Below are 16511 nucleotides of genomic sequence, written 5' to 3' on the forward strand. Positions count from 1 at the left end.
TTAACTGCGTGAAACTTGCGGATATACAACTGGTAATTCCTCTGATATACTCTGGTAATTCCTCGACACGCATTCTTTTTTTTACTTCTCTTTCATCCGCAAGCCAGGTTTCGTGTTGCTCTTGTAGTACATCGACACGCTTTCTTTTGGTAATTTCTCTCTGAGCCGCAAGCCCCCCCCTAAAGAAACACGTATGCAAGGTGCTAATTTTTAACTGCGTATAACTTGTGGATATACAACATTCTTCGCAGTCCCATTGTCTGTGTATATAAATAGATCGTCCGGTTTACCGACTCTAGAACATGCAACATATAATTGTCCATGGGAAACAAAATCCATATTAAGATCTACTGTTGATGGTGATTGCAAATGCTAGTCGAACTGGGAATTGCAATCTTTTAAGTTGAAAAGGCAGATGCATTGGAATCATGGGAATCTGGGGAATAAGAACAGCCTCACCCTCGGAAGGCTCTGTTAAGATTGTTGCCTCCATTACGTTTTCAATAGCTGTTGGGGTGGCGCGAAGCGCCACCCCAACAGCTAGTATATATATATATATATATATATATATATATATATATATATATATATATATATATATATATATATATATATATATATATATATGTTTTTAACTACGTAAAACTTGTGAATATACAACATTCTTCGCTGTCCCATTGTCTGTGCATATAAATAGATTGTCAGGTTTACCGACTCTTGAACATGAAATATATAATTGTCCATGGAAAAAACAATCCGTATTCAGATCTATACCTCATCATTCTAATGATTGCCCTTGAGCTTTGTTGATGGTGATTGCAAATCGAACCTTCCCTGTGTCCCCGTCGTCATTTATATATCCCCTTATGCCCCCCAGCGTCCCCGTCGTAGTTGTATATTCCCTGTGTCCCGGTCGTTATTTGTGTCCCGGTCAGTAGTGTCATCTTATAATGACGTCATATACAAAGCCTTATATTCTTATAATGACGTTATATAACGTCATATGCAAACCCACAAACAAACAAACATGCCTACAGACAACTTATGTTTATATATAAAGATATAGTTTCTTTTTTAGTTTTTCTTTTTTTTTAGTTTTGCAGCTTTTTTTATTTTTTTTAGCTTTTTTTTCTTTTTAGTTTTTTACCTTTTTTGTTTTTTTTTTGCTTTTTTTAAATTTTTTTCTTTTTAGGTTATTTCTTTTTTTTAGCTCTTTTCGCGCCATATTAGTTAAGCGCTATTATAGCTGTGTCCCTGTGTCCCACCCATGAATATATATATATATATATATATATATATATATATATATATATATATATATATATATATATATATATATATATATATATACTAGCTGTTGGGGTGGCGCTTCGCGCCACCCCAACACCTAGTTGGTGGGGGCGCTTTGCGCCCCCCCAAGCCCCCCCGCGCGCGTAAGTCGTTACGCGCCATATTAGTTACGCGCCATTGTAGTTGTGTCCCTATGTCCCACCTGTGAATATATATATATATATATATATATATATATATATATATATATATATATATATATATATATATATATATATATATATATATATATATATATATATATATATATATGTTTTTAACTACGTAAAACTTGTGAATATACAACATTCTTTGCTGTCCCATTGTCTGTGCATATAAATAGATTGTCAGGTTTACCGACTCTTGAACATGCAACATATAATGGTCCATGGGAAAACAATCCGTATTCAGATCTATACCTCATGATTCTAATGATTACCCTTGAGCTTTGTTGATGGTGATTGCTAATCGACCATTCCCTGAGTCACCATCGTCATTTATATATCCCCCTGTGCACCCCGGCGTCCCCTTTGTAGTTGTGTCCCTGTGTCCCGGTCGTCATTTATATTCCCTGTGTCCCGGTCGTCATTTGTGTCCCGGTGTCCCAGTCTGTGATTTCTCTTTGAGCGTCCCGGGCGTCATTTATATTCCTTGTGTCCCGGTGTCCCGGTCGTCATTTATATCCCCTTTTATATCTTTTTCTCCTTTATTTTTCAGTTTTTTCCTTTTTTTAGTTTTTTTTCTTTTTTAGTTCTTTTAGTTTTTACCTTTTTTAGTTTTTTTAGTTTTTTAGATGAAATTTTTTTTTAGTTTTTTACCTTTTTTTCTTTTTAGTTTTTTATTGGTTTTTACCTTTTTTTTTAGCTTTTTTAGTTTTTTTTCGTTTTTTCTTTTTACTTTTTTTTAGTTTTTATCTTTTTTATTTTTTTTTATTTTTATTCTTAATTTTATTAGTTTTCTTTTTCTCTTCTATTTTTCAGTTTTTTCCTTTTTTTTAGTTTTTTTTTAGTTTTTAGTTTTTTAAGTTTTTTTCCTTTTTTTAGTTTCTTTAGTTTTTTTAGTTTTTCGGCTTTTTTATTTTTTTTATTAGTTTTTAGTTTTTTTTGTAGTTTTTGCCTTTTTTTAGTTTTTTCAGTTTTTTTTTTAGTTTTTAGTTTTTTACCTTTTTTAGCCTAACCAGGATTTGAACCTGGGACCTTCATTCTCCGTTCTGACACCCTCTCTCACCGAGTGACTACTCCAGCATGTTCATTTTGGTGTTTTAAATGGTATATTATTAACCAAATTAATGTGTTTTACAATATACTAAGCATCGTCATAACAAAAATGACGACAACTAATTTCATAACGTCAGTCTACACAGAAACATGACGTCACCTGATCCACAGATCCACAGACAGACAACTTATTTTTATATATATAGATATATATATATATATATATATATATATATATATATATATATATATATATATATATATATATATATATATATATATATATATATATATATGTTTTTAACTACGTAAAACTTGCGAATATACTACATTCTTCACTGTCCCATTGTCTGTGCATATAAATAGATTGTCAGGTTTACCGACTCTTGAACATGCAACATATAATTGTCCATGGGGAAAACAATCCGTATTCAGATCTATACTTCATTATTCTAATGATCGCCCTTGAGCTTTGTTGATGGTGATTGCTAATCGAATATTCCCTGTGTCCCGGTCGTCATTTATATTCCCTGTGTCCCGGTCGTTATTTGTGTCCCGTTGTCCCAGTCTGTAATTTCTCTTTGAGTGTCCCGTTCGTCATTTATATTCCCTGTTTTCCGGTCGTCCGGTCTGTAATTTCGTCAGTCGACAAACATGACGTCAGTCGAAAAACAACTTCATGACGGAATAATGCTCAATCCTCATAATGACGTCAGTCGACAAATATGACATCAGTCGACACACAAACATGGTGTCAGTCAACAGACATACAACTTATTTTTATATATCTATATATATAAAAATAAGTTGTCTGTGTGTTATGTCTGTTACACTTTGTCTGTTACGCCAGATTATATCTTCTATATATATAAAAATAAGTTGTATGTATTTTTGTGTTGAGGGTTTAAATGTAAACATTGGGAATTGCATAAATATTTCGAAATATCTTGACAATAGATTAATGTAATTTGAAAACCTTAAAAAGGATACTTAAAATTGAGGTTTATTATAAATTGTTGAGCTTTAGCAAGCTTGTCACGTGGAGATTTCTCTAATTGTCAATGTTATAGAATGTTACCAAAAAGCAAAACCAGGCTCGCGGTTCAAAGAGAAAGGGCCAGATTAGGAATGTGCAATTTACATCAACGAAGGCGTGTCGAGGAACTACCAGAGCAACGCAAAACCAGACTTGCTGCTAAAAGAGAAAGTGAAAAAAGAAGGCGTGCCGAGGAATCACAAGAACAGCAAGAAAACAGGCCTGTGGCTGATAGAGAAAGTAAGAAAAGAAAGCGTGCCGAGGAATCACAAGAGCAACCTGAAAATTTTCGCCTGGCATTCAGGTAGAGCCCAGTCGATGATTATAGTAGATGTGTTCAAATCGGGACTATGTCTAAAATTTGTCCCTATTGCAAGGCCTTGAAATTCAATGGTTAAACAATGGGAATTCGTTGCGCCCCAGGAAAAGTTAAACTTCCTCTATTGGCTGCACCATCAGAGCCATTTAAGACTTTTATTATTGGAACTACGTCAGAATCTAAGCGTTTTTTATCACAGATCAGAAAATATAACTCATGTTTCCAAATGACGTCCTTTGGTGCCCAAATCGAAAATCCAGATCAATTTATGCCTACTTTCAAAGTAAAAGGGCAAATTTATCATAGAGCAGGGTCCCTTCTACCATTCTCAGGCGAGAATCATAAATTTTTACAATTGTACTTCATCAGTGATAGAAATTCTGAATTGAATACACGTTGCGAAATTTCTCCCAATGTTGAAAGGACAATCGTTTCCCAATTGCAACATCTTTTCCACGAAAAAAATAATTTAGTTCGTCTGTTCAAAACAGCCATCGATTTGATGCCTACTGATACGCATAAAATTGTTATTTCCGCTGACAAAACGCCTCCTGGCCAACATGTGCGTAGATACAATGCTCCAACTATCGACGAAGTGGCAATCGTTATGGTCGGTGATCAGTTTTTACCTCGATATATTATTTTTCATAAGCGAAACACTCAGTTGGTAAGAATTGCTGAAACTCGTCGATGCTACGATGCCCTACAATATCCTATAATTTTTTGGGATGGAGCCGACGGCTATCACTTTAATATTAATTTGATGAATCCAGCCACTAACAAAGAAATGAATAAGAAATGCAGTTCAATGCATTATTATTCCTATAGACTGATGATTCGGCAGGATGAAGACAATTATATTTTAAAATGCCGTCAATTGTTTCACCAATACGTCGTTGATATGTATGCAAAAATTGAATCAGAACGTTTGCTATTTATCCGTCTGAATCAGACCAAGCTCCGCTCTGAACAATACATTCATTTGCGAGATGCAGTTGTAAATGACGGTAATACCGCAAACGTTGGAAGATTAACGATTTTACCTTCGTCATATGCTGGCAGTCCCCGTCATACGCATGAATATGCTCAAGATGCTATTGCGTATGTTCGTCTCTAGGGTCGTCCAGATTTATTTACTGCATTTACATGTAATCAATCTTGGGACGAGATACAGCAGCTTTTACTTCAAGGACAATCGGCGGATCATAGACATGACACTACGGCCCGTGTCTTCCGGCAAAAGTTGAAATCACTGATAAACTACATAGTAAAACTTGAAGTGTTTGGGTCAGTGCGATGCTGGATGTACTCAGTGGAATGGCAAAAACGAGGGTTGCCACACGCACATATACTAATCTCGCTACATAATAAAATTACTTCTAACGAAATTGATGATGTGATTCCCAAACTGAAATACCTGATGAAAATGTCGATAAGGGGTTATATGATATTGTTGTAAAAAATATGATACATGGACCTTGCGGTGCACTGAACGAAAATTCACCATGCATGGCCAAAGAAAGGTGCACGAAGCAATATTCTCGACTTTTAGTATCAAACACAATTACTGGCAATAATGGTTACCCACAATATAGAAGAAGATCTACTGAAGATGGCGGTAAAACAGCAATAATAAAGAAGCGTAACGGTACCACCATCGAAGTAGATAACCAGTGGGTTGTTCCATATTCCCCATTATTATGAAAAACGTTTAATGCACACATAAACGTTGAATACTGTAACTCCGTAAAGGCAATCAAATACATATGTAAATACGTCAACAAAGGCAGTGACATGGCAGTTTTTGGCTTGCAGTCCGAAATCAAAGATGTCGACGAAATCGTACAATATTAGGCTGGAAGACACATAAGCAGTAATGAAGCTGTTTGGCGAATTCTTTCATTTCCGATACATGAACGTAGTCCAGCTGTTGTTCACTTAGCGGTACATTTACAGAATGGTCAACGTGTTTATTTCACGGAAACCAACGTGCAACAAAGAGCCCTGAATCCGCCGGATACAAAGTTAACTGCTTTCTTTTCGCTATGCAAAAATGATTCTTTTGCAAAAAAACTGCTGTATACTGAAGTGCCTTCGTATTACACGTGGAATACTAATAATAAAGTACTTGAACGTCGAAAACAGGGTAAGTCAGTCGACGGCCAACCTACCATCTTCAAAGATACCACGATAGGAAGACTCTACACCGTTCACCCCAATCAACATGAATGCTTCTTTCTACGCCTGCTTTTGGTGAATGTACCCGGTCCGACGTCCTTTGAGTATTTGAGAACTGTAAACGGTACTATACATGACACTTACCGTAGTGCATGCCAAGCTCTGAATTTATTGGAGAATGACCGACACTGGGATAACTGCATCAATGACGCGTGCGAAACGTCAACTCCAAGTCAAATTCGTGCATTGTTTGGCATCATACTAACAACTTGCTCTCAATCAGCTCCTACAGAGTTATGGGAAAAATATAAATAAAAAATGTCCGAAGATAAACTCCATCAAAAACGGTTAGAGACGTCAGATATGACTTTTTATTTTACATCTGAAATTTATAAATACACTTTAGTTATTATAGAAGATTTGTGCGTATGTATGGCAAACAAACCTCTTCAGGATTTGGGAATGCCTTCACCTAATCGTACCGCTGATGTTTCGACATGTGTAGAATGAGATCGTGAACAAAGTTACAGTACGAGTGATCTATTGTCGTATGTACAAAATAAAATTTCCATGTTAACGTCGGAACAAAAAGACATTTATGATACGATAATGCATTGTGTCGATAACAACGTTGGAGAAATTCTCTTTTTGGATGCGCCAGGAGGTACTGGTAAAACGTTTGTGATAAAACTGATTCTGGCATCAATTCGATCAAAAAATGATATAGCGTTGGCAATTGCGTCGTCCGGAATAGCCGCAGCGTTGCTGCCTGGTGGAAGAACTGCTCATTCTGCTTTGAAATTGCCTCTGAATTTGCATTTTACAGAAACTCCCATGTGCAATATTTCCAGATCATCTGGGATGGGTAAAGTATTGCAGCAATGCTAACTTATTATTTGGGACGAGTGCACAATGGCACACAAAAAATCGCTCAAGGCTCTGGATCAATGTTTGAAAGATTTGCGAGGGAATTCGAAACCCTTTAGCAGCATATTAATATTGCTTGTGGGAGATTTCAGGCAAACATTACCTATAATACCTAGATCAACCCCTGCAGACGAAATGAATGCTTGCCTGATAAATTCTAATTTATGGGCACACGTAAAAACATTAAAATTAACTACAAATATGCGTGTCCGATTGCAAAACGATGACTCTGGTCAAACATTTCCAGATCAATTGCTGGCAATTGGAAACGGAAAATTCCCAGTAGACTCAATTTCAGGACGTATACAACTACCTGCTGAATTCTGTAATTTAGTGACGTCCAAAAATGAATTGATTGAAAAAGTATTTCCGAATATTCTAAACCATTATAAAAATAATAAATGGCTAAGTGAAAGAGCGATTCCTGCACCCAAAAATATAGACGTCCACGAAATCAACAATATTGTTTTGACCAAGATTCGAGACCAGGCAGTCCTTTACAAGTCAGTCGACACAGTTTTGGAACCAAATGAGGCGGTTAATTATCCTCCTGAATTTTTAAATTCCATGGATCTTTCAGGGTTTCCACCACACGTGCTACGACTAAAAATAGGCGTACCAATAATACTGTTAAGAAATATCATTCCACCAAAGCTTTCCAATGGCACGCGACTTGCCGTAAAAAAAACAAACAATGGAAAACGTAATAGAGGCCACAATCTTGACAGGGCCTTTTGAGGGTGAGGCTGTTCTTATTCCTCGCATTCCCATGATTCCAACAGATCTGCCTTTTCAATTTAAAAGATTGCAATTCCCAATTCGATTAGCAATTGCAATCACCATCAACAAAGCTCAAGGTCAATCATTAGAAAAATGTGGTATAGATCTTAATACTGATTGTTTTTCCCATGGACAATTTTACATTGCATGTTCGAGGGTCGGTAAACTTAAACGGGTCGGGTTCATACTTAAAAGTTTAGAGTCCAATCTCATAACTCCAAACCACACACACAAAGAAACACATCAATCTGAAACATATTCTTCACAAGATTAAAATTTAAACTTAATGATGTCTGTTTTCAAAGTTTCGCGGTGGGTTTTATTTCTTGCTAAAAAGATACGAATGATAAGTTTTATAATTAAAACACCATGCTTTATGTTAGTAATTGAGGAACGAACTAAATAAAAGAAATAAAATTCAGAACATGTTAGTACTATCAGACTAGGAAATTTTGAAGTATTTTATACCTGTGGTAGGTAAATTCATCAAAGAAACTCTCAAATAGTTCCCCTTCTTTGATGTCCCAGTAAAAAAAAATCATACAATTAGTAGTTTAATATTATTAAACTGAATCAGTTTTCTCTGTCACAGCTCAGGGAACCATAAAAACAGAACGAAGTATCAGCAAAAAGGTTTTCTGGGCTTGGGAAGTGGGTAGGAGAGGATGGGAGTCCCAGAAACAAATTTTCAGAGGGAAAAGTTTCCCCCTTGTATTTTTCGAAAAATTGGTTGAAAAGTAAAAAAAAATTCGTCAATCAAACATTTAGACAAAAGTAGGTTACGGAAAATTCTCATTTCCAGAAATTGAAATAGCATCAGTTTTGCTTGAAAACGCCACAGGTGAATTGCCAGTCACAATAAAACAGCAAAATACTCATTTTTATGGAGTTTTCAAGTGTGTAGCTCAAGGATGGCCTTGGGATATTTCAGGTAGAAATTTATTTCCATGCTCCAGATGCAAAAATGAAATGACCATGTTACTTGATTATAGAAATTCTCAATTTGTTTTCCAAAGTTCTGAAAATACATCTGTGAATCAGAGGCATTGCTATAGCGTTGCCTATAGTAAAGGCCGTACGGCTCCTAGGTTTTACTATTATAATTTTTCCCAGAGGTACTTCATATGGAAATCGGAAGTTCTATTGCCTTTTTTAAAAGTAAAAAGCGATCGGACGACAACTAGCCCCCCAAAACCTTCCCCCCCCGAATATATCCAACAAAAATTTGAGATAACCCTTTTGTTAAAAATAGTTCAAAGATTATGTGACAAAAACTACAGAGTTGACACAACCATCCCCCCCCTGAGCCTGGGGGCAAGCATTGTAAGTTATGCCCGAGTTTGACACAAACCCCCAGGGCCCAGGGTCAAGCGTTGTAAGTTATGCATTGGGGGCATATATGGTTTTATACAAGGGATACTCGTATAAACTTCAGAGAGGGCTCATTTGATTTGAAATTGAAAGTTCTAGTTCACGTTTAAAGAGTCAAAAAGAGATCAAAGGAAAATAGCCCCTCCCCAGCCTCTCCCTCAAATCCATTATATAAAATTGTGACACAGCCATTTTATTAAAAATAGTTCAAACATTAGATAATAAAAACTCCGAGGTCGACAAAAGCCCCCCAGAGCCCGGGGGCAAGTGTTTAAGTTATGCCACAGAGAAATACAAGGTTTTCAAACAGTTCGTGGTAACGAACTGTAGTAAGGAGCGACCCGGCTCAATAGTAAACGAAACTCTAAAAAGCAGAATTTCGATGCTAAAAGATATATCAAAAGAATTGGATTTTTATTCTGATTTCAAATATATAAGTTTTATCAAATTTAGTCCTTGTCATCAAAAGTTACGAGCCTGAGAAAATTTGCCTTATTTTGGAAAATAGGGGGAAACACCCCCTAAAAGTCATAGGATCGTAACGAAACTCACACCATGGCATTCAGCGTATCAGAGAACCCTATAGAAAAAATTTCAAGGTTCAATCTACAAAAATGTGGGATTTCGTATTTTTTGCCAGAAGACTAATCACGGGTGCGTGTTTATTTGTTTTTTGCTTTTTTTTTATTTTCCCCAGGGGTCATCGCATCGACCAAGTGGTCCTAGAGTATTGCAAGAGGGCTCATTCTAACGGAAATGAAAAGTTCTAGTGCCCTTTTTAAGTGACCGAAAAAATTGGAGGGCACCTAGGCCCCCTCCCACGCTCATTTTTTCCCAAAGTCAACGGATCAAATTTTGAGATAGTCATTTTGTTCCGCATAGTTGAAAACCACGATAACTATGTCTTTGGGGATGACTTTCCCCCCACAGTCCCTGGAGGAGGGGCTGCAAGTTACTAACTTTGACCAATGTTTACATACAGTAATGGTTATTGGGAAGTGTACCGACGTTTTCAGGGGGATTTTTTGTTTGGGTGTGGGAGGGGAGGGGACTATATGGGAGGATCTTTCCTTGGAGGAATATTTCATGGGGGAAAAGAAATTCAATGAAAAGGGCGCAGGATTTTCTAGCATTACTATTAAAAAAAAAACAATGAAAATATAAACATGAAAAAGTTTTTTCAATTGAAAGTAAGGAGAAGCATTAAAACTTAAACCGAACAGAGATTATTACGCATATGAGGGGTTCTAAAAATACTTTAGCACAAAGAGCGAGGTATTTAGAAGGAGATAAATACTTCGCTCTTTATGCTAAATTATTTTTAGTAATTTCAACCATTTATTCTACGGCCTTTCTGATTCAGGGGTCATTCTTAAAGAATTGGGACAAAACTTAAGATTTAGTGTGAAGAGCGACGTATTAACGAGGGGACAAACTCCCTCATATATATAATCAAAAATATAAGAATATAAAAGTTTGTTACGTAAGTTAATTCTTAAGTTACGTATATTTTTTACTAATAAAAACGTTCGTTAAAAATTAAAAGTTCTAGTTGTCTTTATAAGTAACCGAAAAAATTGGAGGGCAACTAGGCCCCCTTCCCCATCCTTATTTCTCAAAATCGTCTGATCAAAACTAAGAGAAAGCCATTTAGCCAAAAAAAAAGAATTAATAGCAAATTTCATTTTAATAATTTATGTACGGAGAGCCAAAATCAGACATGCATTAATTCAAAAACTTTCAGAAATTAAATAAAAAAAACAAGTTTTTTGAAATGAAAGTAAGGAGCGACATTAAAACTCAAAACGAACAGAAATTACTCCTTATATGAAAGGGGCTTTTCCTCCTCGACACCCCGCTCCTTACGCTAAAGTTTGACTCTTTCTCGCAACTCTAATTTTTAAAACAATAAAAAATTTTAGCATAAAGAGCGGGGTGTCGAGGAGGAAAAGCCCCTTTCATATAAGGAGTAATTTCTGTTCGTTTTAAGTTTTAATGTCGCTCCTTACTTTCATTTCAAAAAACTTGTTTTTTTTATTTAATTTATGTAAGGGGAGGTCGTATAAACTTCAAAGATGGCTCATTTAAATGGAAATTGAAATTTTTAGTTACCTTTTTATGAGTCAAAAGGGATCAGAGTGCATCTATGTCCCCCCCCCCCACATACACACACGAACACGTATTTTCTTCAAATGCATCCGACCAAAATTTTGAGATTGCCAGTTTGTTTGAAGTAGTCCAACAAACAGATAACAAAAAATTCAGATTCAACATATCCCACCCCCTCCCACGGCCTAGAGAAGTGTTGTAAATTATGCCCTGGAGGCGAATAAAGTTTTTATGAAAGCTAATTGGTCACATAAGCCTTGGAAGGGACTCAAATGATTAGAAATTGAAATTTCTATTTCCTTTTTTAAGAGTCAAAAGTGATACGCTGACAAAAAGCTCCCCCTCCCCTTCTCCCATATCAACCCTTTTTCCCTCAAATGCGTCCGATCGAATTTTTCATATAGCCATTTTGTTCAAACTAGACCAAAGATCATATATAAGACTCCAGGGATAACAAAGCGCACCAGAACCTGAGGGAAAGTGTTGTAAATTATGCCCCGGGGGGATATAAGGTTTTGTGGAAGGATGGTAGTATAAACTTTGGATGGGTTCATTCGATTGTAAATAGGAATTTCTACACTTTTTAACTTTTCATTTACCTTTCATTACCGTTTGGTTTTCTATTTACCTTTTTAAGAGTTATCAAAAGTGATGGGAGCTAATATATCGACTCCCCCACCCTTTTTTCCCCAAATGCAACCGACTAGAATTTTGTTTGAAATATTCCAACGATCAAATGACAAAACTTTGAGTTCAACATATCCTACCCTGAAACCCAGGGAAAGGGTTGTAACTTATGCCCTAGGCCGGGCGGCCTCTTTAAGAGTCAAAAGGGATTAGAGGGCAACTATCGCCCCTCTCCCACACTCTCTTTCCCCAAATCCATCCGATAAAAATCTGGAGATAGCTATTTTGTCAAATGTAGTTAAAAGATCAGATAAAAAAAACTCTAAGATCGACACAACCCCCAGAGCCCAATGCAGGCGTTGCAAATTATGCCCTGGGGACATATATGGTTATAATGGAAGGGATGCACGTATAATCCTCAGTGGGGACTTATTTCATAAGAAATTGAGTTCTATTTCACTTTTTAAGAGTCTAAAACAAATAGTAACTCGCTTGTTACTTTGTTACTTTGATATTCGGATTTAGTTATTTACGTGGCAACTTTCATTTACGGTGCAAGACTGTATGTTATGATAGTTCCTTATTGTTGCTTTGATGCTTTGTTTACTGTGATACCTTTGTTTAATTTGATGCTTTTTTTACTTTGATACTTTGTTACTTTGATATTGCTACTTTGATAAAAGTTTGACTTTGAAAAAAACTTTGATTTTGAAATAAGGAATTTTTTTAAACTGGAAACTTTTTGCGATAATTGTTTATTTAATTTCTGTTCTTTTTGGGTTTTTGTTTATACTTCAATAGCAAAATAATTTTGTTCGTTTTAAGCTTTATTTGCATATTCAATTTAAGCTTTATTCGTTTTAAGATTTACATGTTCATTTATATTAGTACCTGTTCTATGTTTGTTTGCTGTGATTCTTTACATAATTTCTGTTTGTTTTGGGTTTCATTTATTTTTTAATAGTTATTTTTTGTTCTTTTTAATTTGAATTTTAATATTTATTTGTATCTGCTAGTCTTAAGTTTAATATGGCTTTTACTTTTCTTTGAAAAACTTCTTTTTTGGAAACTTTTCAAAATTAATTTTGGTTCGTTTTTATAGCGAACAAAGATACAATAGGTAATAGTGTAAAGGAATAGATAAATCTTAAAATGCCTAAGACTTAAGTTGAATATGCAAATCAAGTTTGAAACGAACAAAAATTACAACAAACAAGAATTACGGTATTGCCTACTGCTCTCACTGTAAAAGTCTTAAACCTACTGCGTCATTGGCGTTTTATTGAAAATGAATTACAAGAAAAACATTTTCTTTTCTACTTTTTACAACATTTAAAATAAACATAAAAAAGCATTAAAATTAGATTCGGAAATGATGAGCTTTCGGCAATTAATACAATTTATATCAAATATTCAATTTCATATTATTAGTTCTTCCAGGATTGTTCACATCAAATATAGTTTCACTACAAACAAGACTGTAGAAACTGTCCCCTCCTGTAACTGTATAAGTCTAAAGGATACTGCGTCATTGGCAATTCACTTAAAGCGAATTATACTACAAATATTTTCTTTTCCTCTTATTACAGCTTGGTAGATGAAAACAAAAATTATAGTGAAAAAAACATCTTGAACTGGTAGTTTTTCAATAATTAATATCGTTATATACCAAATATTCGAGTTTGAATTTATTTGTACTTTCCAAGACTGTTCAAGACGTATATAGTTTTCAATTAAGCGCCAATGACGCAGTAGGTCTTAGACTTTTACAGTGATAGAAGTAGGCAATGCCCAAACTCTTGTTTGTAGTGATACTTGTTCGGGTCAGGCTTGATTTACATATTCAGTTTAAGTTTCTCACGCGTTTTAAGATTTATCTACTCATTTACACTATCACCTATTGCATGTTTGTTTAGAATGATTATTTATTTATTTTCTGCCCGTTTTGGGTTTCATTTATACTTCAATAGCAAAATATTTTTGTTCGTTTTAAGCTTTATTTGCATATTTAATTTAAGACTTACTTGTTTTAAGATTTAATATTCATTTATATTAGCACCCGCTGTATGTTTTTTTGCTAAGATTGTTTAGTTAATATCTGTTCGTTTTGGGTTTCATTTATTCTTTAATAGTAATTTCTGGTCATTTCGAGTTTGAATTTTAATACTTATATGTATCTGATGATCTTGGGTTTAGTATGGCCTTTACTTTTCTTTGAAAAACTTCTTTTTCGGAAAGTTTTCAAAATTAACAGCTTTATAAAAGATATCTGGGAATAGCGTAAATGACTCTAAGCTAACTCAATTGAAAATTGGCTCTTGTTTGCACCATGTTTGTGTAAGTTGAAATTTCCACTGACTCAGATTTTGAAAGCCTTACCAAGACATACTAGGTCGAGGAAATTGGAATAAAAGAAGAACCCAAAGCTCCAGATAGTCAGTGTCCTGAGTTTATTTACTTCCATCAAAAGAACATAGATTTTTGAGCCTTCAATTCTTTTTGAGTCTTGAATAAAAACAAAAAAAGAAGTCTGTTAGAAAACCTTATGTTTTGGGGAACTACACAACGTAAGATTAATATCAGTACGACCTGAAGAAAAATAAACTCGGCCAACTGGAATCCAAATAGATAAAGTCCATCTTTTTAAATATAGCTATGCTTATATGTTTTAACTTATGACTTTTAACTTAGTTGTTTCATCCATAATAACGATGCATACCAAAGTGACGAAAATTCATCAGTTAGGGAACTACCGACACTCTTTAAAGCACCGAACTGAAAAAATCCATGCTAAAATTTACTTCAGGTAATTCTTAACACTGAGTTGTATAAGGAAACATGTGAAAATAAAGTCCATTTTTCCACTATTAATGTATTAATATTGAACCCAGCAATATATTTGCTTTTTGCATTTTGTTTATTATTGTTCTATTGACTAGATCGATTGGCATGTCCCAGAACTAAATTACTATCTTCAGCCTTGTAGTAATTAACAACAGACTTAGCACCTAGAATATTTAAAATCAAACAGTTCGTGGTAACGAAAAGTAAGAAATAAGCAGCTCGACCCAATAGTAACCAAACTTCTAAAAACCGGGTTTTTGATAACAATAGATACATTAAAAAATTAACTTTTTTTTGCTGATTCCTCATATATAAAATTCAATAAGTTTAATGATCACATCAAGGACCAAGAACCTGAAAAAATTTGCCTGATTTTTTAAAAAGGGAAGGGAACACCCCCAAAAAGTAAAGAAATTTTCATGAGAATCACATCGTCAGAGTCAGCATATCAGAGAACCCTGCTGCAGCGGTTTGGAGCTCCTATCGGCAAAAATGTGGGATTTTGTATTTTTGGCAGAAGAAAGATCACGGATGCGTGTTTATTTATTTGAATTTTTCAGGGGTCCCTGTTTCCACGAAGAGAATTTACCACGGAGTGGGAAGTTTGCGGAGTGAAAATTTTCAAGAGAAAATTTTACAAGGAAAGAATTTGCCTGGGTTCCAATACATTTTTTTTTTTTTTTGTCTTCCTATCTCTTTGGCGACTTAATTTTACAAGTAGAGATGTTACTTGGGAATTTTCCGGGAAAAATATTCTACGGGGCTTGGATTGTCTGGGAGAATAATTCATGTGAGAGAGGGGGAATTCAGCAGGATAAATTCTCCATGGAAGAATTTTCCAAGAGAAAAATCAGGAGAGGGAGATTTCCAGTGTGCTTTGAAAAACAATCAGAAATTAAATAAAAAAAAAATTCTTTTTTCAAATAAAAATAAGCAGAATTTTTGAGGAGGCATTGTCCTCCTGAGAAAATTCAGGAGAAACTGCAGGAAAAATTTTCCATGGAGAGGAGGGAGATTTCCAGTGTGCTTTGAAAAACAATCAGAAATTAAATAAAAACAAGTCTTTTTTCAAATAGAAATAAGAAGAATTTTTGAGGAGGTATTGTCCGGCGGGAATTCTTAGCGAGATATGGAATTGTCCAGGAGGGGGAAGGGGAGAGTTTACACGGGAGGAATTTTAAACGGGTAAATCTTTCATGGGGTGGGGATTTTCCACGGAGGGGGAAGGCGGATTTGCCAACATTATTTGAAAAATGATCAGAAATTAAATATATAAAGCAAGTGTTTCAACTCAAAGTAAGGAGCAACATTAAAACCTAAAGCAAACAAAATTATTTTGTATATGAGGGGGACTGCCTACTCCTCAATCCCTCGCTCTTTTCGCTAAACTTTGACTTTTCGTTCTAATTCTATAAGAACTACTCCTGAATACAAGGACGTTCTGGAATAAGAAGCTTTTTTAAATTATAAAAAAAAAATTTAGCGTAAAGACGGAGTCGATTGAGGAAGGTCCAGTCCCTCTCATATACGGAATATTTCTATTCGTTTTAAGTTTTAATGTAGCTCATTATTTTCATTTGCAAAAAACTTATGTTTATTTAATACATGAAACGGGATAACATCGTAGTCTGTTCCAAACATTGCCTACGATTGTTTGTTATCCGTTGTCTTGAAACAAAATAAAGAATCTTTTCTCGCTATTTGTAATTGCGTCCTGGAATACACTAAAGATCGTTAATTACCCTATTCCACATATACCTTACTCCATTCCCCT

The 16511-nt window shown here is 35.0% G+C and overlaps 1 pseudogene; it reads right to left on the reverse strand.

Annotated features, from left to right (window-relative positions):
- The window catches only part of LOC136028183 (uncharacterized), a 66433-nt pseudogene that overhangs the window by 17058 nt on the left and 32864 nt on the right, over positions 1 to 16511 (reverse strand).

Source organism: Artemia franciscana, chromosome 1 (assembly GCF_032884065.1).
Source record: "Artemia franciscana chromosome 1, ASM3288406v1, whole genome shotgun sequence".
In the NCBI taxonomy this organism is placed as follows: Eukaryota; Metazoa; Arthropoda; class Branchiopoda; order Anostraca; family Artemiidae; genus Artemia; species Artemia franciscana.